Raw genomic sequence first — 23,766 nt, 5'->3', positions numbered from 1 at the left:
CGTTCAAATTGTTGATATATCATATTTATGCTTGTTTGAGGAAGAAAGGGAAGTGAAAGAGAGAGGAGTAAAGTAATACGCGTGGTATGTTAATAATAAACCTGTGGGAAAGGGAAAGTTTGTGTTTTTCATGAAACACTAGCAGTCACAAATTTACAAGGGACTAAAGCAATATCTTTTCTCGATTGAACCAAAGCTTTATCGATAGGAGAGTACAAAATTAATAAATACAATTATTTATTAAACCAATTCCGTGCAAGACTGAAGTGAAAATTCGAATACCAAGCATGCGATATTTTAGGTACAACCCTACGGTACCTGACCCCAATGATTTCTTATTTTGATTTATCAAATTAGTAAACCGAAAGTTAAAAGCCGCAAAAAGCAGGAAAGAAATGGGAAGGGAGGAGAAAAACGAGAGAGGGGATGGTAGGAAGGGATGCTAAGAAGGGAAGAAAGGCGAATAAATATTAAAAGAGGAATTAGGTTGGTCCAGTATATAACTAGGCGGATTCTAGCAGCTATGTCCTACTTTCCATAAATGTGACAATGAACGCAGTCACTCCAATCTCACTCCTGGTTATCTTCCTACGGCGCGTTGTCAGCCTGGATCCCTTTCACAGCCGTTAGAGCGCCATTATATCTTACTATCTCCTCTCCTAAGATTTAAAAGCCGAATTTGCAACGTCCAGGTTGCCATTGTTCGACACTGTGTCCATTCCCTTCTTAACGTAACGAACGTATCCCATGAGATTAGTGACTTGAATCAAGCACACCACCACATTCTTTTCTGCGCCGTAAGCTGTGAGACAAAGGGTCATCCGGCTTTGGCACCCAAGTGCGAATAGGAACCCCAAAGAAGAGCCTCGGCCCTGGAGCATAATGTGAATTAATTAAATCGCGCTGGAGGATATACGCAAATTGTCAGACAAAACATTAGCGCATCATTTAACGGAAGCGCCATGTTTAATGAATGTGACTCAGGAGACTCAAGACTTCCACGAATGCTGAAATAAATATAATTGCACCACAGAGGGCTCGCTTCAGGACAAGCACAACTGTTGGATAAGGAAATACAACTGAAGTTTGAATTAATTGCCACATTGCGTGGTTTGAATAAAAACGCATTATCTTAAATCTAGAGGTAAAAACATTGCTATTCGTCATTATTTCTCATAAAACTTTCAAGTAATATTTTAATAATAGTTATAAACTAAATGAAACGATTATATAAGCCCTTCATTGTTCTACACCTAGAAAATAGTTCTTGGAGACTAGAATTAATGCTCAATAAGTGCAATTTTTTAGTTTTGAATTGCGAATTATTCTAAAGAATGAATATGGATGAGCTACAACCAATGTAACATTTCTTGGTCAATTACCTTAAATTCCAGGATACGCGAGAGAGGGAGGAAATTTACTAAGGGCAAATAATTCATAAAAAATTTAACGCTAATTCACATCACATACTGCACGAATATAAACAATTACAAATGAAATGTTCCGATTATTTATGCGAAAGTTGACGTTGTGAAGAGAAACCAAAACGAGAGATTGGTTCAAGTTCTACTAGCCACTGCCAGCCTAGCAAGGGATAAGACAAGAGGGATCTGCGCATGCTTTATGCCTCAATAACTGAGTACTTTGTGTAATAGAAGCCTTTTGCTTTCCACCCTCTTGATATCTCGTTTGATTTTATTCCATGGAAGGGTTAACAATATCACTCCTTCGCCTCATCGTCACTATATACTTTCTCCATTTTAAGAGACTTTAGACACACGCATTCGTTTAATCATGTCCACATATTTAATGGCATGTGGGTTCCACCTGGTTTAGGAGTAAATGTCCATTTATATTAATCATTATTTAGGGTCGACGAGACGGCTATGCTTCCTGCTTACACAAATGACGCTCCAGATTGGGAAGTCTATGTAGGGGTCAAATACATCAAACGATACACACAAATGAACGGAAATTAAGAAGTGGATTTCAAACGAGATCTAAATGGAGAAGAACTATCAATGGATTAAAGTTCTTCTTGGTGGCAGTCGGGCGTTCAGATGGCCGCGAGATTGTCCAATCACGTATTCCCGCCATAGCTGGAAAATAGGATCAGGATGTGACAAAAGATCGAGGAAACAGTTCCCCAGAATATTCTCATTATGCAAGGATGTGCTTTTATGTAATTTCTCCTTATCATTCGAAGCTACTCCTTATCATTCCGCATTTGAAGCTACTTCTCATGATTTTGACTAAGCCTGCAGGATGGGCGAAACAGCCAATGCAAGGAACGCACAGCTGTTCGCGTGTGTCTCTTACCGACGAAAACTTTATACATCTCATCATTACGTTTCTTGAAGCATATCTTTCACGGAAAGGGGCACACGTGTCAGTGATGAAAAATGGTAAAACGAAAATTTTCAATCCAGAGTTTTATTTCCTTTTCCAAAATAACTGTGTTCCATTTTAAAATAGTCCCTAATAAATGATTAATGATACCTGAACGACCTAATTCCTAATGGCAATACTATGTAGACGCAAAGAAATCAACTCCATACAATCCATCTCCCATTAAGAAAGAAACCGTAAAATATGAAAATACGGAAGCGTGGAGATTTTCTTGTGAGAAGTTCCTACTCTTTTCGTTGAGGAATACAGAAAAAATCGTGCCCTGCTTCGCTTCGAGAAAGGTATTACTCGGCGCTGGGTTGCGAGCACTTGTAGCGTCATGCTAACGAGAGCGCACTGCGCTGCATATATTTTCAATGTTCAATGTAAATAGCTTGGATTCCAATATTTTTCGCTCCATAAGATATGCTCCCCGGTTGATTAAAAAAGTTTAAGGAGATATGCTCCGTAAGAAAGTAGGGCATCGGCGGGGGAGGTAAAAGACTCGAAGGCTACGTCAGAGGGAGAGCTCGGCAAAAAATGAGACCTCTGCAGAAATTGAAGAAGATATTTATTTTCATACCTTCCCATTTATTTATACATTTAGCGAGGCAGCAGCATCTAAAACATGCTAATAGGTAACGAACAGAAAGCGACCACATGAAATACTATTAATTTTTCCATTATAAGAATTTTAATTAAGCTAAATTAACTAGGCTAGAATATATGCTGATTGTAGGAGAGCAATGAAATTAACGATTGAATTAATTTTATGAGACACCTACTCTTTACCAAATGAAATATTTAATCAATATTATTAGTTTTTCAATCGCCAGAGAGTAGAGTCATGGTTTGATTATAAGCATTAATTGCTCGGTGAAAACATAAAAACTATACACAAAAGGAAGGAGAGCAAATGGAAATATTTATTAGTCATGAGCAATGGAATTTCCAATCAAATCCGCTTAAAAATTACGAAATTTAAATTTCGGAATTCTATTTAGGAGAGAAGGTAAAATTTCATATCCATAAACACAGTAATCAACCCGAAGGTCGGTTTGGTAGGTGATGGTGGAGTTCACCCAGTAATAAGCCCTATACGGGGTGTGAAAATTCACACATCAGGGTAGGGGGGCCAGTTCCTTTCCCTGTGCCGGTAATGGTTTCCCAGGAAGATCTGGTACCCGAAAAATCACATTAGCTTGGGTGCAGTTGCAGGTGCCCAGAGGGCCTTGCCCGGGAATCGAACCCGGGACCCTCCGGTCAGCAGTCCAACGCTCTACCCACCGGACTACCGCGACCCATAAACAACTGCTAATCCCAAAAAAATTAAACTTGAATAATTTAATTAACTTGCTCACCTTACACGACTATCTACCCGAATTCTTGATCAAAATTAATGCAATGGAAGGAAAACTGCTCAGAAAGAAATATTTTAGTTTTTTGTCAGTTTTAATCGTTGTGGTGGCGTCAATTGGAAATTAACAATGCCTAACAACTAATGAAAACCAGCAAAGAAAACATGTTAACTGCCACCTTAGGGTTGAGCAGACTATAAGGTATGATTATTAAAACAATAAACCAAAAACTATGGATGAGTGTTACCTTAATCTTCGAGCTTGAAGAACTTTGGGTTAGTTCAAATTTGGCTTTAATTTAGTTCAATTATTAACATAGTTTTGAAAGTTTTCTGTTTATTCCTGTAGATTTACGACAAAATTATAAGTTAGGACTTATGTAAAAAAATAATGACAATATAAGCATTTATCATTTAGCAGACATCAAAGTCTATATGTCACGACTTTAAGTGGATGTATATTTATCTTAACTACCCCTAATATTTGTAAATACTGAAAATAGGTATTTTATCCATAAACATTTTTGTGTCCGCTCAGCAGCATTTACGTGATAGCTATTTAAATGGCTCGCAATTGTATTTTCGTCAAACCTGGAAAACGAGTGTTTAACTGTATTTCAAAATACGCTGCACATGCAAAGGAAAAATCGTACATCTAACTACAGTTAGTACGAATAATTTTTGAGTCATTGACAAAAATTTTGCGAAAAAAGTTGGGAGCAAAACATTATTACCTGACCAAATATATCCAATCGTAATAGAAATTCTTTACCAACATTATCACAAGTTACTTTTGAGCAATTTTTGCTCAACACTGAAAGTATTTCCTAAATATTTAACGGTTTTGGCATTAAAGTTATTTTTTTCATGATCATAATTGCAAACGTAATTTTTTAGAAAACTAGAACCAATTTTGGCACTTTTTTCTGTCTGGTGACGTTAAACACGCCACTTTCTGCCATTTTGCCTTTATTTCTGTTAACATTTTCCTGGTGAAATAAAGTAACCCCGCTTCTTGTTTGCGTCGGGACGATATTTGCGCATAGTCAAAACAGAAATCTGAGCGAGATGACCCTTTGGCTCAACCTCCTTAACGAACCCTTCAAGGGAGGGAGACAAATGGAGGTCCAAAGGCACGCCTCTAATCCCAAAGGCATTGCAAGTACAACCAACCCTATCTCTTCCCAGCTTTCGCTACGCCTTCACCGCTCTCTGCTACTACGTTATGAATTCCTGAGGAATTTTACGGAATAATGAGAAAAGACCACAAAGAAGTAGTTTTCTGAATTTTTTGCGGCACGGCGGAAAATAATTTCCGTGTTCTCTCTTAAAGGAAACATTCTGTAAGTCGAAGATAAAAAAAAATCCAACGACTTCCTCGAGGCAGAAAACTTTTATCCAAGTTATCTAGCACTCATCATCGATATCGCGACGCTGGACATACCCTAGGTCCTTTATATCAATCCGAACACCGTCACCTTGAATGAGTTAGTCGCAAGGACTTTTCTAAAAGCGGAATAAATTCACCCTGTCCCCGTAATACGTAATTATGCGTGGTCTAACTATTTCACCCTCATACTCTTGGTCATCACCTGGATTTAATACATCCGTCCGGTAACTACAAATACCTTGGTGATAAATACTTAGCAGTAATGTAAAAATTAGCTAGTGTTGGATTTCAATTCATATTTTCTTTATGAATGGCAAATTCCATTATAGAAACTAGAAAATACATTCTGAGAAAGTAGGACACACTTAAGATTAACCCTTGCATATTAATTTTAAAATATATGATCTGGCGTAAAGATATCTGCAGAGAAGTTAAGCGATAAGTGGCGTTATAAACCAGCCTTAAAAAAGTTAAGGAAAATGTTATTTCCCAGGGTAGACATAATCTATGTTAAAACTTCTCGCATGTCATCTATTCACGTGAAATCCTTCAGGGACATGAGGTTCCTTGCAAAAACAGTAGCCGGTGATAATTCTGTCGAGAATTATTAAGGGTAAGCGTAAACATACGTAACCTTTAAAATGAAAATCAATTTATTCCCAGAGATCAATGAGAAAGATAAGCTATAGCCATTTACCTGCGAACATTTTAATAGGCTTCATCGTGAAATGAAATACCAATGACAGGGGTTTATTTTGGAATGTCACGAGATGAGTTCAAAGGATATTTTGTAAAATATTAAAAAAATGAAAAATAAAAGACAAATCCTCAAGGGAACTGCCGCATACTCGACACTTCTTCATTTAGCTACATGAGGCGCTACCGGCACACAATCATAATCACGATCTTCATCCTGCCTCAGCTCGCGTCTTCATATCAGATGATTCTTTTCTGTTATTACTTTTCAATGCTTCACATATCCGCAGTCTTTCAATCCGATAAAACTTTCCCTTTGAAGCCCTCTCTCAAAAAGATCATCCGATTTCCAAGTATATTTGATAAGATGAAGCAATGTTCTTCCATTTAAGTTTTTATTTAAAATCTTTTTTCTCGTCCGTATTCTTTTTTATTTCATCTGTTTATTGATGCATATCATTTCCCTGTATACAACCTCTTTTTCAATGATTCTAATCTTTCCCCTTTACCGTTCTGTGGATTCTCCATTGCTGAGTAGCATAAATAAATACGTCCCTAGTACAAATGTAGTTTTAAGGAAGTGCCTTTACGTTCATACGCAAATGCTGCCGGATATCAGTAGACTTCCCCTTTTTAGTAGACCTCCCCTTCCCAGCTACATTACTTCTTCATGACCCGTGCAATACCGTCTCAATTCTTCCTTCGCTTTTTATTCTGAGTCCCAATGAACTTTATTTAATCTATTAGATTTATTTTTATGAATGCACAGAGTAAATACTGACAGAGTAAAACAGCAATTGTTATTCAAATAAATGTAACATATTTCCTTTAAGTAGAAGTACGAGGGTCATCCGGAAAGTAGTACCCGTTCGTGAAATAAAGACACAAAAGTAAATATTAACAAACATAAAAAATTTTATTTGAAAGAGGATACTTTAAACTACTTCTCAACATAATCTCCAAGCAAATTAAGGCATTTGTCATAACGTGTGACAAGTTTCTGTATTCCTGCTGCATAGTCCTTCGCCGCCAGCTCATTGAGATACGCGAGGGACCCATCTTGCACAAATTTTTGCATAATGCAGATGGTGTTTAACAATTTCATGAACAATTGTTCGAGAAACATTGGGAAAATGCTCACAGATGTCATCAATTGTGACGCGCCGATCGTTCCTCACGAATTCGTCAACTGAGCTCAGCAGTTGGTCTGTAATGACAGACGGTCTCCCCGAACGCTCATCGTCGTGTGTGTTCCCCCTCCCCATGTTGAAGTTGCGACACCACCGCCGAACAGACGACTCGTCCATTACATTGTCTCCATACACCTCCTTTAATTGGCGATGAATATCACATGGGCGAACGTTTCTTGCATTGAGGAATTTAATCACTGCCCTCACTTCACAACTGGCGGCGTTCTCAATTTTTTTAAACATTGTAAACAATCACAGAAACAACACAGGCAATGCTAGCGTCACGCAACTTGGCTCAGAGAAGGCAGACAAGCCACTGAAGCTATCTGACCTCGTCCAGCGGCTACTCGCGTCGTCAGCACTTCATGCGGCACGAACGGGTACTACTTTCCGGATGACCCTCGTATCTATTAGCGTCTCCTGGGTTTCTTAGAGGCTATTGAAAAGCATAGGACTATTACATACTTATTATCTTGATTAAACACAAAATCAAAGGAAAATACATCCGCTTATCCATGCGTTTCTTTAAACCATCTTATACAACTTTCACCTGCAGTCACAAAGTGTTAGGGTATTTTATTCTTACGAGTCCATTATTAAAGTTAGTTATTAAAGACATTCCATCATTTAAAAATTTTTAAGTAAAGTAAAGTATTATCAACTTCTTGATTAATCCAAAGGTTAAATTTAATCGCTATGTAAGATGATTTAAAATTTTTTTAAAATATAGATTTCCACGACATGGGCCCAAATGGCGCGTGGAGGAATTCGCTACAATCTAAAGAGAATAGTTCATTTTCCAAACTAGACGAGAATTTTTTCGAGATCTTCCACGAAGGCGAAAACAATAATATTACGCACAGAATTCAATCTCATGAGGAAGAGTAAACTCATTCTTCTATGACTCTTCCTGTGAAATCCTTTTGCTTGGAACACGAAGAGAGGTTTAAGTGGAATGAAATTTCATTCCCCTGACCCAAAATACATTTCCTTTTCCAAAGGAAGGAGAAAGTCTAAATATTAAGACTCCCTTCGACCCAAAAAAATGAAATGATAAAGAGGACACCCACATTCAGATTACAAAGGGAAATCCATCAGCGATTCCCTCAACCAGGGGTTGGCGAGGAGGAGGATGAGGAAAGAGATTTCGGGAGGGATGAGAGAGGAATTACAAAGCGCGCGAGCACCAGCGGGGAAACGTATTTGCACTCGGGAATGAGAGGCTCCAATCCGAAGGAATACGGATGCACAAAGTCGTCGGGGGTTCATTAATTTCGAAGCGAAACCACTTTTCGAGGAATCCGTCCTCATTGGATTAATATCGAGGATAAGGACGGTGAAATGCCGAAAGCGCTTTAAGATCCTGGAGTCTTGAGGAATTCCTGTGATTTCGTTACTTACGCCGGTGCAAAGAACCGAAGTGCCTCGAGGGTGGGAGAGAAAGAGGCAGAAGCGCTACGAATGCTGGGAAATATTCTCGTCCATCCTCTTCTCTCTCTCTCGTTTCTCCCTCAACTCGTCCCAACCACGCCCAACCCCCCCCCCCCCCGCCCCTATCCACGCCCCTCGCCCGCCACGCTTTCTCTCTCGTGCGCCTCCATGCGCCATCCCAAAGCTTAGATTTATCAGCCTGGAAGAAAGGGTTAATGGTTCCTTGATCCGATTTTTAAGAGTACTTAGTACCACCAGTATAAACCAATGATTAATCTGCCCTATTGAGATTTAAAATAGAAATTAGGTGTGCATTCTAGAGAAACCTCCAACTAGTATGTACGATGTTTACTAAGCCTAGAATTTGACATAGGCGTGTGCATGAAGTCAAATAAACGGACGTCAAGCCGAAATAGCTTCGTAATAGGAGTGTGAATAAAATTAAAAGGTGGGTATTTTTAAGAGACAAAGACGAAAGAGTGGTAGATATGAAGTTTTACCACGAATCATTGACAACTTAAAAGGAGAATACCAACAATAATTAGCAATCTGAGGGCATGTAGCTTACAAATAATAAATAATGAATGGATGAATCTGAAATCTTACATAAAAATGAAACCTTAACATGTCACAAGGAGAAAGTATCTAAAAGTGACCGAGTGAAGGGAGTGAACCTGAACGGGTAAAAAAACTTATTAAAACCTGGACCAAAATCCTCCTCCCTACTTGAGTTTACAAATGAAACCGTATAACTATTTGGAATTGTTTATTATATCAGCCAATTACTAATCTGAGAAAATAAGAGAAATACTATATATGGGCCCTCTTCCTTGGCAAATTTATGACTCAAATGATTACAAATATAATAAAAATCTATCAAATAATAACAATAAAATAATAATAAATACAGCAGCAGCCATACTTCGATGAATACAATGTTAGCTGACATTAGTTTCCGACGGAATGAAAAAAATCTTAATCAGGCTAACAATGAATACGAGAAGTGGCTTTTTTCCCGACCCACTCATTACACACATCAGCGAAGCAGAAAGGATCATTCTTATTTAAATTACCTTCAACATCTTTGTAACAGCGAAGCAGAAAGGATCATTCTTATTTAAATTATCTTCAACATCTTTGTAACAGCTTATATTCGTTAGATACTTTAACTAAATAAACAACACTTAAAATTTAGGGAGCCAAATATTTTAAGGGTCAAGTAAATACAATAAATGCGGGAGAGCGCGTATTTTTTGCTGCTCATAAGCGTCCGTTAGATGAGAGTTTATTGACACGGTACGATGCACAGAAATAACCAACTCCTCTCCCTTTGACTAGCATACTGAGAAGGTTTAAAGATTCTCATGGTAGCAGTATCAATTTCCCATACTGAGCACATCCCATGCTAAGTTAGAATGTTTTGCCTTTCCAATTTTCGCATAGGCCACGATATCCCCAATAATAATCCCACAGATGTATTATTAGAGACTACTATCTTCCCTCACTACACGCCGACTTGTATGATATATTATAGACAGAGTTAAATTTTGGACATCAGTCAAGTCGTGTGTCTAGCCAAAGATTATTACCACAAAACATAGTAAATACTGGATATGTATGCATATATATATATATATATATATATATATATATATATATATATATATATATATATATATAGTTCGTTAACAGCAATTAAATGAACCACGTGTCACTATTCACGGTTAAGTGAGAAGCTAAACATTACTTTCATCGACATTTTTGAACAACTCACGCGTATAAATTATGTAAAATCTATTCTTGATATGTCTTCATCATTTAGTTTGAAAGAAAATTATATTATATTATCTTCCTTGCTTGCAAACATATCACCGCAGTGAGGGATCAGATATATTGATCGAGTATGCCATTTCATGATAGATGAATCAAAACGGAAGAGGGCTCCATACTTTTGTTTTCAACATAAGTCATCTTAATTAATGATATTCAGGAATGTAATTAAGATTTTTCTGGCTCCCTGGAACAATTCCATCACTTCAAATCCTTTGACAAGGTCACGATAAATATTGCCATTGGGAAAATATTATACATTTTTCAAATCTACGAACACACAAGGCCTATTCTCATTGAGAATCTTTACGCTCCAAAGGGAAAATGACCGAAGAGAGCTGTTAAACCTATCGCGGCAACTTCTAGAGCAGCTTTTAGCTATTATGGCATGTGAATCTCAATACTGTAACTACAAAAAATAAACACGCGTAGGTGAAAAGAGCTCCTAGAAATGCCTATTGAACAGTGCTAAAGATTCAAATGGAAGCAGTTTCAACTTTATCACATGTCAGTGATCTTCCTGCATACTTGCCATTATTTTGTGGAAAAAGGTGCCATACGAGTGGAAACGACTATGTGACTCCACAAACTCTAATTACTAAACAAAATTAGCAGTCTAGATAATTAGTGAAAACCAGAGGGAATTACAGATAATAGTATACAATAAGCATAAATGTTACTAATTTTAACTCTTCAGGTTTCATGAATTAGAAAAAAGGTACTCAAACTAAAAAAGACGTCTGCTTACACATAAATAGAGGTATGTCAGCGCTGCTAAAGTCGTCCATTGGTAAGGTAAATACTCAACGGTTATTTGCTTCACAAACACATTGGATGACTCAAATATCAATCAAATAAATACAGTTCTACCTCTGGTGCCAAGTATAACAACCGAGAAGATTTAAATTTAATGAATTAGAATATGGCACACTTGCTGAATGTCATCTGTTGAATACGTATATAGCATTCAATATTTGAAGAACCTGAGTCCTTGAAGGGAGTTATTTCCTCCGGCAACGATTATGTAACTATGAGATTTTCAAAATTAAGCTGCTGTATTACCAAATGTACGAGCATTATTTACGCACGTTCGAATGTATTTCCATGTCTACCATGAGTGTAAGCTATGCTTAGCTTCTTATTATGAAATTTTTATGAGTACCGTGCCTAATTATGAGTTCAAATCCCACGCCTAAATGCATTATAGTGCGATGCATTAACCTTAACGTAAGTTTAAAAAAGGGGAAACCTCACTAATTGTCTTTTTTCATTTACGCTTGCACAAAATCAACCTTACTTGAGCTGCTTGAAGGCTATGCAAGTACTAAGTACAATTCAAGGAGACACACGTGATAGACATTTAATTAATTCCGGGACTGTTTAATCCCTACATTGCCGTCGTATTCCAAAATGTAGGGTGATATATTATATCCCTATATAAGCATCTTTATAAATAAGATTATTTATAAAGATGCTTAATGAATATACGGATTAAAAACAGAAAAATAACTTTCTCTTAAATTCTGCGTTAAATCTTTCATGTAAAACCTTTTCTCGCATACTTATCCACAGCATATTTGGAATATGTTTACAATAATTATATTTATACTCTGCTGACAGTACGCGGTGATGCCTTCATATAAACGGTGAAAATTCACCCTCATAACATTTTTCTTTCATGGAATCGAATTAGCAAGTTCTAGAATTAAAAAAAAAAACCACACAATACTTTTATATAATCGCGGACAGTTATTTTTAATTAATTCCCTTCAAATAATAATTACGTATAAAAATATATGTATATATTGGTCGAGTTCTTCGTTTTGAATAAAAAAATACTTCATTCTTGGTTAACCTCTGAATCACGAATTGCCTAACAAAATACTAGGCAACGGGATTCGAAAGTTTTCCTTTCTGCAACAAAGCAACTCTTACTCAGAAATTTATATGCATGACCTATTTCCGTGCTCTCGGGCTAATTATTACGAAAAAGGCTGTTAAACAGTAGATGAGTGCAGGAGTGGCAATATCATGGAAAGACGGCGTCGTCGGCGAGAGATTTCTCTGCGCAAATCTAAGGATCTGACTCTGCGATTACCGCGGGAAGAAAGGCTCAAGATTGTGCAGAACTCGAGGAGGTGGCGGGAGGGGAAGGGCGGGTCGAGGGAGATGAGGGCGCAGAAACTAGTGCGGCGTTAATGGATACTGGTATCTCCGTCCATAATCGGCGGAATTAGCTTCGGCCACATCCTCCGCCAATTGCTCAGGGTGAATCCAGAACGGTTAACTGAAGGAGACGCGCCTCCGAAGCTGTGAAGTGCGCAACTGCTGATATCGAGGGTAAACATCTGAGCGCACACCTACATGAGGTTTGAAAACGAATATCTAGGACCAGAGCGGAGTGAAAGGCCGAAAATATCGTACTCTACGAAAGGAGGAAGGGAGAAAAGGAGGGCGAATTCGAACGCGAGCCGTAGGGAGACGAATTGGGTGTCGCGAAGAGAATGCAAACTCGCCTAGGGAACAGCCACGACCCACTCGTTCACACACCACAGCTTGGGATGTAGGGAAGGCATTCGGTTACGCTTCGCGTGTTTGAGCTTCCAACATGCCTCCCCCTCATCCCGCCCGTATATACCTGGTACGCCATTAAGGTGCGACCTAAAAAAAATAATATCCCGCACATTCCCTCGTGCAAAACACACCCATCAATTGTACCGATATTGTTAGTATTAAAACTACGGATATATTTGGGCTGAAAAGAACCTAGACGCCCGGTGCGCAGGTACATGGGAGCGTGGTCAGAGGAGGGCATTTAAGGAAAAATAATGAAGATTTTCTATGCTGCCCAAGTCCTTTTAATCGCAGCTAAGCACTGAAAACTGAAAGCACGTTAATATGTATCCATTAGTGTAAATCTATCTCGAGGATAACTGTTCTGAATAGATTTTAGTGAATTTTTATTTAAAAATTTCAAACGATAACTACACAAGTTTTTATTTCAAAATAACAATCTTCATTTAATTCCGATGCTTTCTAAAATTTCCAGCTTCGCGCGAAGGAAATGCCTGATGCTTTTATTAAATTTCTAATAGAAGGTATTAAAAGAAAATAGTTAAACATGCTGATTTATTAGTCATAAAACTAAAGTTAACTCGTGTACAGACCAACAGGTGTAATTTTGCTCATATTTATCGAATGCATAAATAACTTCACAACCAAATATCCCCATGCGTTTATCTTCTAATAAGGAAAATACTCCATTTGAAATGTGTGCTAATATTTAATGGTTCGTTTGAATTATACAACTTCACTAATCATAAAAATTTCACCAAATTCAATAAAATATGCACAAGAGAAATTAGCAGTAATCAGCATAAAAACTAATTGGCGGAAATCCACGTCAGTAATTAGAATGCGTACGTCTTGAGGTTTCATTTAATTTTAAACACTCAATTATTATTAAGACTTTGTGATAAAGTACTTGCACACAATATTCCTTGGCGTAAATTCAGTATAGAACAGCAAAGGCAAAAGAAAACTCCTTTAATTATGTAATATTCTGAAAATAAATTGTTATTTTGTATTTCAAAAGAGTAAACACGTTTCTACATATCGAATGCATTCCTGTTAGTTCGCAAAAGTAAAATATGGTGTTTCTCGGAATAAAATACAAGTCCAACACGTCACCAAAAGATAGGGACATACGGATAATACCTGTTTCATAATTTTATTTTATTGCCGTTACTTGGAAAGTATTATTGCTAGCTTCTCAATAAAGGCATTCACGCTGACGATGAATCTTATCTACGTTACAAGATGGTCTCCCATTCTCCTTGGAGCACGTATGCTATACCGCATTGCTTAACGGAAGAGCGAATTGTCTTTTACACAGGATACAACTTTATCTTGGACATCACTGCCTACATACCTTATATACGTACTCCAAAAAGAAACTTGGTTTCAGAATGCGAAGCAGAGAGCTTTCACCCGCATGATTCAGCAATAACAAATAACGCCGGACTAAATAGGGGGCTCGACCTTATAGAACCCATTCTCTCTCCTCGATATCCGTCGTGTCGCTCTGCCACGAGCTTACTAGGTTCGTGTTGTTCTTTTTATGTGAATTAACCATCATACAATTATGTGCATGAAAAACATGCTATGAATTTGAATGCATATTAGCGAATAACTCCGTTAAAAGTTACTGTTGAGGCATCTACCACAGTTTTTTAGAATTTGAAAAGATATGTACTAAAATATCTTTTCTCGCCGTCTCATACTTACATTTGGTTACTAGATATTTAGTCCACAACATCGATCTAATCCTCTTGTGTCTTCCGTACTTCTGTGCACCCAAGAAGACCTATGTCCTTCCGCCAAGTCAAGGTTTCAGTCAAGGGTATGCATTTAATATATCCTCCACATACTTTGTACTTTATAGATATAATATTAGAATATATATTTAATATACATTAAAAATATTAAGATTGTTTTGACTGCTATTATATTCAATCATTTAACTTTAAAGCTCAACGTTGATGCATTATTTTTTATTTCAAGAAGAGTTGAAAATCAAACTGGCTTTAACTAACCGAGTATAATTAATTTATCCGCCTTTAACCGGATAGGTTTTAATCGCATTGACATCAGTATTTACATCTCCAAGTTCTACCTGTATCGATTGGTTAGCTCAATTGCCTTTCCTGCCATACATTAGGTCTTTTGATCATCAATCTCTTTGTAAATCTTCACATCTCTATCAAAAATCTCTTTTTCTAAAGCAAACCTCAATGGTTATTTTTTAGATTGGAATGGCTTTTTTTATGAAAAATATGCTTGGTAGTTGACTAAATGTTAGAAAATTTAAATGACTTATTCTTCTTGTATATAATGTGACGTGCTTTTAAATGAACATCATTATATTTTCGTTTGATTGATATAATTGACAATTGTAATTTGTGTAGCACAGGGAGAGGAACCTCACCCCACGTGGAAATTTGAATTTCACGAACCGCAAATGGCTTAGGAAACTGTGGATCTGGCTGCGCTCCAGTCTCAACTGCCAACAACGTTTTATTACAATGAAATTGGGAATATACTATCCAGTTAATTTTATCTTTTATCATTAAAAAAGGTATAGAAAAAATTAATATATCATGACTTTAATAATCTAAAAATTTAGGTCAAATTCTGATACGATATTTCGCATTTCACTCTATAACTACTACAATATCACCCATATTCATACTGTAATTGGGGTTGGCAGTTGTTTGGATTTCTGCCATCAAAAACTGCACCTTCACGAATTTTCATTACTGTTTGTGAAGTAATATTGTCAAAATCTGTCAGGGTAAAGTCTTAATTAAAACTAAATATTTTTTCATGATCAAATCCAAAAAAAAACTCTCTCTGAAAAAAATTGATGCCTTTAATCTTCTAAATAAACAATCCTTAAAAATGGAAATTAGCATTAATATTTTCCCTAAAAATATATCGAAAGTTACTGCTTCCTGGAATTCATTCAAACTTTATTATGCTGTTCATGCCAAAGCCTGAGCCAGACATCTTTGTAATAATATTTGAGCAATGAGTATTAAAGCGTACTATCCAACCGCATTTTTTCCCAGAGAACTTATTTCCTTTCACATTGCGAGTAAAATTCTTTCTGCTGTTCTACACTTCCTCCCATATCCTAACTCCCGATCGTCTCTTATTTCCACCTGACCTTTCCCGCTTTGTCTCTATCATCCACTCCTCCTCTATCCATCAGCCTCCGAACTACATCTTTGAGTAGATTCGGTCCCTCCTCTTCATCCCATCACGCCAAAGTTACGCCTTTTGAGGCCCATGGTCACTCACTCAATGTTTCCTTTACCATCTCATTCCCAGAGCCACCGTTTATAACATTCTCCGTCCGAGTCTCCTCCCTCCTCAGTGGTAACTCTTCTCTCTTCCCCGCTTTTTCTCCTTCCCTCCACCCCTTCCCCTCACGCACACGATCACTTCCCCATTACTCCATCTTCTTCCGATTCTTTTGCTCCCCTTCTGCACGCTTCATTTGTTCTCCTATCCGTTCCTGTGTCTAAATTCCATGTTTGTTCCGTGCAAAGGGTGGGCAGAATCATCTCCAGGAAAGACAGAGAGAGAGGGAAAGCAAAGAGGTTGACATTTAAAGGGGAATGAAGAGGTCGGGTGGTCGCGGTAGTCCAGAGGGTAGAGCTCTGGACTACTGACCGGAGAGTCCTGGGTTCGATTCCCGGACAAGTCTCTGGGTACCTTGCAGCTCCACCCAAGCTATGTGATTTTTCGGGTTTCAGGTGTTCCTGGGAAACCATAGCCGGCACAGGGAAAGGAACTAGCCCCCCTACCCTGATGTGTGAATTTCACACGCCGTATAGGGCTTAGTACTGGGTGAACTCTACCATCACCTCCCAAACCGCTCTTCGGGTTGATTAATGTGTTTATGGTTAATGGAAGCGGTCGGGAAAGAAAAAAGTCTTCCTCATGCCATTCCTAATTCTTTCAACTTATAATTATAAATTATAACTATAACTATACAACTATAAATTTCTTGACGGCGAACATTTCCTCAAATTTCGAGTTTTTCTGAATCACTTTCCTCATCTCCCCGTTCACCCTCGTCTATTTTTACTCCCTTCGACTCACCGCCACCCGGCCCCATCCTTTACTTATCATTTCCCTTTCATTATTCCCCGTACTTATCCTCACATCCCAACAACCTCGGGGATCGAGATGGTGCGGGGGCTAACGTACTGGCTTCCCACCATGAGGGCGCGGGTTCAAATCCCGGCGGTGTTGAATATTTTTCAGAGGTATCTCGATCCCTACTTGAGGTGCTTTGTGGAGGGCACTTTGAGTGAGTACGCCGTCCGTCGGATGGGACGTTAAACTGCGGACCCCTTGGCGCCTTTCGTAAAGAGTAGGCTAATGCCGACGCCGGGTTTCTCTCCACCCTTCATCCTTTCCTATCCATCCCCTATGGCGCAAATGACCTTAGCTGTCGGTCGCCTCCCCTCAAAACTACTACTACCCCCCAACAACCTCTTCTTATATCCTCCGGCAGTCTCAACCAATAAAAGCGCTCATGTCCGACATCCTCTACGCCAATTGCATTCCGAAACGGGCGCACAGAAACTCTTAAAACATCTATGTCAGAGTCGATTCATAGCGCTCAGTTCTCTTTCCTAAATTCACTTCTGACCATTCCAAATACCGGCTCGGTTCGCCTTTATTCTCTTAGCCCTGCATTTTTTTGCTTACGGGTGATTATTGACACCAGTTTAATTCTTCCCCTTTGACCTCTCCCTGCTTTCTAATAAAACGTAATATGTATATAGCATTTTTTCCATCAATCATATTTTTATATTCAAAATGCTTATTTCCTGTGTGAACATTTCGCTGATTATATATATAATATGATGTTCTTTTTTCAATGGTTTATGTGGTATTACTTTTATCTGCACTATTTTTAATTTGGATTGGATGAAAAAACGACCAGTAAAAATAAAAAGTACACATTAAAATTAATATTAAACATAACGGAGGATAAAACACACTCACCTAAATATTTTTACGCTTTTCGATCATATCGTATTTATTGATGGTATAAGATTGGTCGCAGGCCTTCGGTACGTAAAATATGCATGCAGGTGTTTTTTTTTAATTTAGCACTAATATTATTACAGTTTAAAAACTAACGCTCTTTAGTGACAAACGTATGCATAAAATTCAGAGCTAAATTAAATGGAAACACAAAGAACGTTCATTAATGAATAATTATTAATCTTAGATGGCTAAGCCGTTATCCTCAGAACTTCGCTCACGGATAAAAAACCGAGGAGAGAGGATAAGGTGCGGGATGAAAGGGAGTAAGGACACAAGGAGATGAAGAGATGGGGGAAATAGACTGGTTTTAGCAGGCGATATCAAGCCCAAGAGGTTTAAAAGGTTTAACATTCTTGGGGTATCGCGTGTTCTCACCTCTATCCTGCTTGCGGATTCAGGGAGGGTTTTATTCACCAAAACACACACAGGGGAGACAAAAGGGGAGTCGTCCACTACGAATTTGTACCTAAACGACAAACTGTATATGCTGCATTTTACGTCCAAGTGCTCGACAGGCTTCGAAAACGAGTCGCCCGCGTCCGGCCAGCGATCAAAAACATCTGGCGGCTGCATCACGACAATGCTCCGTCTCACACCGCGCTTGTCGTGTCGGACTTCTTGGCCAAGCACGGCGTGGCAACGCTGCCGCACCCGCCCTACAGCCCGGACTTAGCACCACCGGACTTCTTTCTGTTCCCGAAGATAAAGAGGAGTTTGAAAGGAACGTGATACGGGACTTTGGACGCCGTCAAAGAGGCAGGCCGTGACGACGTGTCTTCGAGAGGTTCCCGATGATGCCTTCGCGGGAGCGTTCCAGGAATGGGAACGCCGCTGGAACAAGTGCATCGACTCACAAGGGTCCTATTTTGAGGAATACTACCTTGATCAAAAAGTTCCCGGAATAACCACCGTGTGGCGCTCCCATCGTTCCGATTTCAGTTCTGTTTTTTTTGTTAAATTGGTACATCTGTTGTTGATATTCCCTTTAAATCTTAGTGTCATAACTTGACATTTGCAAAAGTTACGTAGCCAAGAGTACATCTATCTCTGTGTGTGTTGGCGATTTTTTACAATTGCAGAAATGGATTTAAATTTGCAACAACGAACTTGTATTAAATTTTGCGTAAAAAACGGATTTAGTGGCGCACGGACGTTGGAAATGTTGGAAAAGTGTTTCGGCAACGATTCTCTAAAAAAACGGTCGTTTACCAGTGGCACGAGCGGTTCAGAAGTGGTCGTGAGTCAATCGAAGATGATGAACGCAGTGGCAGACCATCGACATCGAAAGTCGGTGAAAAAATTGATAAAGTAAAAGAAATGTTGGTCAATAACCGCAAATTAACCATCAGAGAAATAGCGGAGGACTTGAACATTGCCTATGGATCCGCCCAAGACATTGTGGTTAATGATTTGGGTTTCCGTCGTGTAGCAGCAAAGTTGGTGCCGAAAGACCTCAATTTCATGCAAAAAAGAGACCGTGTTGACCTCGCAAAAGACATGATTTGCGAGGCTGAATCCGATCCCACATTCATCAAAAGGATCATTACTGGAGACGAGACGTGGGTTTATGAGTACGACACGCAATCCAGACATCAGGCAAGTGAATGGCGTTCACCAAATGAGCCGAGACCAAAAAAACCACGTCGTTTTCAGTCAAAAAAGAAGGCAATGCTGACGGTTTTCATGGATTACAACGGTGTAGTGCATCATGAATTTTTGCCAGAAGGCCAGACAGTAAACAAAGAGTATTATTTGGGCGTTATGAGACGTTTGCGTGAAGCAATTCGCCGAAAGAGACCAGAAATGTGGGCAGAAAACTCGTGGATTTTGCACCATGATAACGCACCGTCGCACAGTGCTATCATTATTCGTAATTTTTTGACGAAAAATGCAACAAATACCATCCAACAGCCACCGAATTCACCTGATTTGGCTCCCTGTGACTTCTTTCTGTTCAATCGAGTTAAAAAACCATTACGGGGTACGCGTTTTAGCAGCCGAGAGGAAGTAATGGAAAAATCGCAGGAAGCACTGATGGACATACCGAAACCGAATATAAAAAATGTTTCGAGGATTGGATCAAGCGCTGGCATAAGTGTGTTGCAGTCGATGGGGATTACTTTGAAGGGGACAATATAGATTTAGATGAATAAACTTGTATTTTTAATTTTCTGAATAAATTCCGGGAAATTTTTGATCAAGGTAGTATTAGCTTAAGATATGTAAAAGTGTAATAAATTTTTTTTCCTGAGCTCAGTACACTTATTTTCCGGACGAACCCTGTAGCTATATGTCACATGATTGACGTTGGGAAGCGATATGAGTAGGGACTGGATACTTAAGGAAGCTGACAAATTTATTAAAGTAGCGGTCGATGTTTATACAGAGGAAGAGGCCCGTGGTGAATCCTTCCACGAGGAAAGCAAAACAGAAGTTAGAGGAAAAGCGATAGACAACATCCGTCGACGTGCAGGTGGCAAAGGAATGTTTTTTTAATTAGGGTTAAAATTAAAAGAGACGACAGGTTGGTAAAGATTACAGCATTTACAGCGTGGGTGATTAAACAGCGGGAAGGGGGTAAATAAAAGACGAGGGGTGGGCTAGTGGCATTGTAGGCTACAATATGTTGCGCAAGTAACAGGCGTTTAAATGAGATATTGGGTCAGTGTGAGAATAGGAGTGATGTGGATTAACTTTTTTTATAGGTCCTCCGTCTCTGCAAATCCTCCTTCTCCGTATTTTTTTATTCATATATATCTGAATCGAATACTACTTTCCTAGATATCGATATTCACCTCCAGAACAATAAATTTAATTCCTCAGCCCATATTAGACCATTCAGAAACCGCAATGCCTTAACTTCAATAGCTGCCACCCATCACATACAAAACCCTCCATTCCTTTCTCATGCCCAGTGCGAGGCCTCAGTCTCTGCAACCACACCCCCTCCCAACAGAAATACATCGACTCAGGACATGACTCTCTCATGCCCAGTGCGAGGCCTCAGTCTCTGCAACCACATCCCCTCCCAACAGAAATACATCGACTCAGGACATGACTCTCTCAGGTAATAGGGCTACCAGAAAAAAACATTGAACAGTAAACTTCTCAAACCGTCAACAATACACGCCCCTACTATTCGGCACTTCCGTGTTACGTCTACGAAAGCATATATATATATATATATATATATATATATATATATATATATATATATATATATATATATACATACATACGAATATATATTGTATATATCCTGTATTCCTCAATCATCAACTTTTACGATAAATGCGGTCATGTGATAAGAGAAATAAAACAAATCTTTCCCAAGCTGAAGCAGCAATAAACCTGTAGAATGCCTAACTTCAGCCGAGAGATTGGTGGGTCTTCCCTAAAAACGTCGAGGCTAACTGACACACTGATCTTTGATTTAAGAGTTGACAGGGAGGCTTCAACGCGACAGGGTTAACCCAATCAAACTTGGCAAGCACTCTTTTCAAAGGCCCACTCACATTTTTGTTTCGCAGTGACAGGAAAGGGAGAAGGGGGCATTGAGTCAGCGCCTCTGCTTCACGTTGCCTGCCGAGACAATTGGATACGAGAAATTCACGCTCGCGTCACAGCGCGTCTCCGGAAAATAACGCAATCCGCCGTGAAAGCGAATGTCGAGGAATAGGTCCTCGGTGTCCAATGACGTCGGTAGGGAAAAAAGATGAGGGTAAGGTGTGGAGAAATCACCAGGAGTTGGCGGTGGATGGGAGGAAGTGGAATGGTTTAGAGGATGCCGAGGGTGATATCTGTGCCTACCAAAGAAGTGGGGAAGAGAAAGGATGGACGAAATGGAGAGTGAGGTGAGAAGATACTAAGAGAATGGAATTTAGGTTTATGGTGAACAGGATAGATAAAAAGAGCGGCAGTCTGTCATAAAACCTAGGAATAAGAGGGCGTGGACGTCAAGTTATGACATAGAATGAAGCGGGATGCGCTGATTTATTAAGGTGAAATTAAATTGGGTGGAGGAACTCCAGAAAGGAGAGAGAAGTTCGAGAAAGCTCAAGGAGGGTTGATATTGCGATGAAAGCATGGGAAGGCGAGGAGAAGGCGTTTTGGGGAGAGGGGGTGCACGGAGTCCCTTCCTCTGCAGAGCTAAATCTCCCCCTCGAGGTGTATCTCCCAACAGAGAGCCGAAGAGGAGGGACAGGCACCAACGCCAGCTGATGTCTCAAGTAGAAATCGATTTTCTGGATCGACAGAGAAGAAAATCCTCGCTTGAACTCACGCGATGAAGAATTGCATAACGCCCACGGATTCTAAATTAATAATTTCCAAAGAATTTATATCGGCCATAACTTCGACGGTTTCATTTGTCGGAGGCGGTAGGTTCATCATGTTTCTTTTTTTAAATTGAAAATATAAGCTATTTATATCTGCCGCATATTTTTATGGGACTGGAACTGCTGAATTCCATGGGGAAATATTAATTCAGAAACCAAAAATTTACTTTTCCATCTCTGGCAATTTCCACAGGAATCAAATGAGATGAAATATCAATTTATTATTTTGGACTAATATTAAAAAAGTGGATAAGCAATTTTTGCAAAGAATATATTGAATTTTATTTTGTACTAGGGAAAAGGTGGGACAAAAATTGTAAACCCAAATGAAATATTAAAATCAAAGTTCTTAATTATAATCTTAGATTACATAAATCGACGCGCAGAGATTTATTTTTTGTGTAAATAAGCATTGAAATATAATCTCAATTCACAATTGCAATGCCTAGTTATTTTTTTAGCTATTCTTCACTAAATTGCTGAAATAGTTCGAACATTTGGTATTTTACCATTTTATACGTATATATACACAATACATGTATGCTTATATTTAATCGTTAAACATACGAGACTAATAATAACACACAATTTACATACGAGATACGTTTTCCGAAAGAAAATATTCATGTTTCTTGTGGTGATTAGGCAAGTAAAGTATGTATTTTTGTTTCTGTTTCCATATTAAACTAAAAAAAGGGATCATGATTTTATCAACAGTATGATGGTCATAAAAATTATTAAACTTTTCGTTATTTCAAGTGATATTTTAACCCAATTTAACGCAATAAAAATTAGGTGATTACTTATTTAAAATTAATTCTGTCACCACAAAACTCTAAAATATTTTTTTTAAACCGATAGCAATAAAAATATTTAATTGAATACCGCAGAAAATATAAATATTAGCCCATATTTTTCCAATATATTTTGCCATGCATTTATTATGAAACAAAAAACTAGGATGAATTTTAGAAACGAAACTCCGGTCGTATCTAAACAAACTACTTTTCAATAAAAAATTCATAACTTTTTAATTTCAATATGAATCGAGCCCATAGAGTTACACCAAAAACCACAAGTTACAAAAAGTTCTCCAATAAATTATGTTTCCTGGTCAAGCATCAAGTGTTCTAAAAATATTAAGCCAAGCTCCAGGGAGTTAATGGTGACACTGGATTTACCATTGCTATCACCAGCTGAACGACGAAGGGGGAATGATTTTTAAAGAAAGGGGAAAACAGGGTAACACTTTTTAAAAATGATAAAGAAAAACAATGTTATTACTGCGTACATTCAAAAACTAATTTTATTACTATGACTGATTATATAATACCTGTGATGAAATTTTAAATTTTATAATCATAATGTATGTTGTATACATTACAAATTATTAAACTTTGCTTTATTGTGCACATTACGCAAAATATCCATTAGTTTTGAAAGCAATTTTCCATTTATCCAAATTTATCAATTTCAGGACAGCTTAACTTTACTTATAAACTTAATTGTGCGTAAATA

At 38.3% G+C, this 23,766-nt stretch overlaps 1 protein-coding gene across 1 annotated transcript in view; it reads right to left on the bottom strand.

Annotated features, from left to right (window-relative positions):
* LOC139686389 (igLON family member 5-like) overlaps window positions 1–23,766 on the bottom strand; it is a 534,172-nt gene that overhangs the window by 411,201 nt on the left and 99,205 nt on the right. The gene's annotated exons all lie outside the window — the stretch shown is intronic.

This window comes from Hetaerina americana, unplaced genomic scaffold, assembly GCF_022747635.1.
Source record: "Hetaerina americana unplaced genomic scaffold, ioHetAmer1.1.p SCAF_14, whole genome shotgun sequence".
Classification (NCBI taxonomy): Eukaryota; Metazoa; Arthropoda; class Insecta; order Odonata; family Calopterygidae; genus Hetaerina; species Hetaerina americana.
This window is presented reverse-complemented; position numbering and strand designations above follow the sequence as displayed.